Source organism: Onychostoma macrolepis, chromosome 10, assembly GCF_012432095.1.
Source record: "Onychostoma macrolepis isolate SWU-2019 chromosome 10, ASM1243209v1, whole genome shotgun sequence".
Classification (NCBI taxonomy): Eukaryota; Metazoa; Chordata; class Actinopteri; order Cypriniformes; family Cyprinidae; genus Onychostoma; species Onychostoma macrolepis.
In genome coordinates, this window is record NC_081164.1 from 803021 (window position 1) to 806621 (window position 3601).

Sequence of the window (3601 nt, forward strand, 5' to 3'; positions counted from 1 at the left end):
GCCAGCCTAGAGAGCTGCAAACCAGCCAAGGCATCATGCAGCTTAGCCACACTATAAATTCTCGTTCTAAAGACCTTACCCCTACCGAATTTGCTCTAGCCTTCGCGATCTACCGAGACATAATTTGTTCTGTCTACCTAAATCGTAGGACCGAGCTAGACGATTACCTATCAATCATTTTAGACATGGCCGTACACTTCGGAGGGACAGGCTTCTATAACTACCACGTTCTTTTTGCCACTCAAGCTGCAGGTCGGTTACAGCAGTTTAACCAAGGGACATACTGGGGCACCCTCGATGCCGAACTTTACTGTCGCATCTTTGCAGCCCGTACTTCACTCTCCTGCGAGCTTTGCGGAGCCCTGTCACATCCTGCCTCCATGTGCACGGTTATCACCCCTCTTAAATCTCAGCCATCTTCCTCGCGCAAAATACCCATTTTCAATAGACTGTCCTCGGCAGCTCCACCTCCACCTATCATTCCAAAACCCCTCGATATACGCCCCACAGTCAACCTCCCAATTCCCAAAAGTATAGATAAAAGAGGACGGCCGATTCTATATCAAGGAGGCAGAATGGTATGCAATAACTTCAACCATCTCGGATGCTCACTCTCGAACTGCAGACTCCTACACGTCTGCTCCTTCTGTGGCGGTGCCCACGCCAGGAATTCCTGCCCCCATAACCCAACTGCTTTACCTGAATGACTACTAAAGTATCTCGGAACTCCAATCAAGGTAAAAGCCCTAGCCACTGCCTTATTAGACCACCCTGACAGAGAGTTCGTAGATTTCCTTACCAATGGATTACAAAATGGTTTTCATCCAGGGATAGAAATAAAGCCAGACACCTCTCATATCTCCCACAACCTTCAGTCCGCTCTCACTGAGCCAGACACCGTCGACGCATTAATAGCTAAAGAAGTCCAAGAAGGATTTATGATAGGTCCATTCAAAGAACCTCCATTTTCTCCATTTAGAATCAGTCCCATCGGCATCGCCACCAGAAAATACTCTGGGAAGAAGAGGTTAATAATTGACCTTTCCTCCCCCCACGGCACACCCATACCTAGCATTAATAGTATCATCCAAGCCCAGACTTCTCTATGAAATACGCATCCATCGACCAAGCAATTACTCTTATTCGCAAGGCAGGCCACGGTTCATGGCTCTCAAAAGCAGACATCACCAGCACTTTCAAAGTTATGCCCATTCAACCAGAATTCTGGCGTTTCTTCGGAACATTCTGGAAAGGAGCTTATTATTTCGCAGTACACCTCACTTTTGGCTGCAAAAGTAGCCCCAAGATCTTCGACTCCCTCTCGGAGGCCTTATGTTGGATTTTAATCAATAACCACAGGCTTCCCTATGTCCTTCACCTTCTTGACGACTTCCTAGTCATTACACCTCCATCCACACCTCCACACTCAGGACTATCTACTTTCGTCCAAGTCTTTTCCGAACTGGGCGTTCCCCTTTCAAAAGAGAAAACCCTAGGGCCATGCACTTCCATCGAGTTTCTAGGTATCACCCTAGACTCTATTTCTTTCCAAGCATCTCTGCCTCCTGAGAAAGTACAACGCATTTCATTGCTCCTATCAAACTATCTTCTAGCAGATAGGTGCACAAAGCGTCAGCTATTAGCCCTCCTCGGTCACCTTAACTACGCCATCAGAATAATTCCCCAAGGGAAATCTTTCCTTTCCTACCTACTATCAAAAGTTACAACAATCACCTCCCTTCATGACAAAGTCATTCTGGACGAAGGCTGTAAGATGGAAATGCACCTCTGGCAGCAATTTTTGTCTTCATGGAACGGCATATCCTTCTTTTATAATGACTATGTCACACAGCCAGAAGATATTCAGCTGTATACAGACGCAGCACCTTCCACTGGCTTTGGCGGATACTACAGTGGCCGTTGGTTCGCTTCCGAATGGCCACCGGAGTTTAGCCATCTCGTTCAGCAATCAGACTCGCCCCCATCCACTCTTTACGAAATGTATCCAGTTATTATAGCAGCCATCCTTTGGGGGCACGAATGGTCCAAACATACCATACTTATACATTTGGACAACTCAGCAGTGGTTGAAATCATAAATAAAGGCAGATCTCGTTCCCCAGCCATCATGCAATTAGTTCGCAGACTGATACTAATATCTGCCCAACACCAGTTCCTCATCCGAGCCGCTCACATTCCGGGCTACCTCAATAGCATAGCTGATTCTTTGTCTCGTCTTTCTTTTCAGAAGTTCAGGATCTTAGCTCCAGAATCAGACATCCATCCCACGCTGGTTCCACCGTTTTCTGCTACCATCTTCAACTAAATTCACATCTGGAAGTCAGCAGTCTATCCTCAGCAGTCTTGCCCGTAGCACCCTCTCATCTTACCTAACTGGTTGGAACTGTTTTAAGGTTTACCACTTTTATTACCATCTTCCGTTTCCCCTAATGGATGCTTGGTCCATCTGCAATTTTGTCACACATGCCCATTGTTATCAAAACATCCGAGCCTCCACCATCCAGACTTACTTAGCCGGAATCAGCTTCATTTACAAACTTGCAACTGGCGAGCGATGCCACTCAATTTCCCATTCCCATGTTTCCATGCTTATCAAAGGCCTACGGAAACAAGAACCAGCCACCATAACTAGACACTTGCCATTAACTTCTGATCTTCTGAGCCAATGTATTCACACATTACGCTCAGGCTACATGAGCCCCTCGATAGACCGAACGTTAGAATGCATGTTTCTTCTCGCATTCTTCGGCTTCCTGAGGTGCTCAGAATTTGCCCCTTCGACTTCCGCTTTCAATCCTGTCATCCATCCTAGCCTCTCAGACATCTCTGCTCATACTCCAGATTCGCTCATTTACACTCTGAAGAAAAGCAAAACCGATCAATTCGGAGAGTCAACTCCCATTCATATATTTCGCTTCAACTCCTTCCTCAGCCCCTACGAGCCACTCTCGGAGTATGCTAATTCCAGATACGCCAATAATTATTCTCCTCAAGATCCTCTCTTTCTTACAGAACATGGGAAAATGGCCACGAGATCCTGGTTTAACAAGCACTTTCAAAAGGTTCTCAGCGCCTCCGGCATATCTTCTAAACACTACTCCATACATTCCTTCCGGATCGGAGCAGCCACTACGGCTGCCAGCGCAGGCATCTCGGACGAAACCATAAGAGTCATGGGTCGCTGGTCATCCGAAGCATACCGTCTCTATATCCATAACAATCTTAACGATCTCCTTCAGGCTCAAGCCCACATCAGCTCGTTCAAACCTTTGGGGGTCTTCTAATAACCCAACGTATTATCTACAGAGACGAAGCCCCCACTCTAAGTCTCTCAACAAGACTTCCCTGATCAGCCAGTTCAGAGAATCATTACACCCCATCCCTTCCAATTCCTTTCATCCTGTCTCCATCGTAATAAAGTATTATCTGCATGGTTGATGCGTGGTCCTTGTTAGTGAAATGGAGTTAATGAGTTAACTAAAGTTCGGGAGCAGGGCCACGCCTCAACCAATCATCTCGCTACCCGTCAGCTACTTATGCAAACCTGACCTTCTCTGAAACTGTTCGTCTCAGGTTCTTG

General features: G+C 46.6%; 1 pseudogene; it reads left to right on the plus strand.

The window, feature by feature from the left end:
* Positions 1-215: 215 nt before the first annotated feature.
* On the plus strand, positions 216-2380 carry LOC131548558 (uncharacterized; annotated as a pseudogene).
* The last annotated feature ends 1221 nt before the right edge of the window (positions 2381-3601 follow it).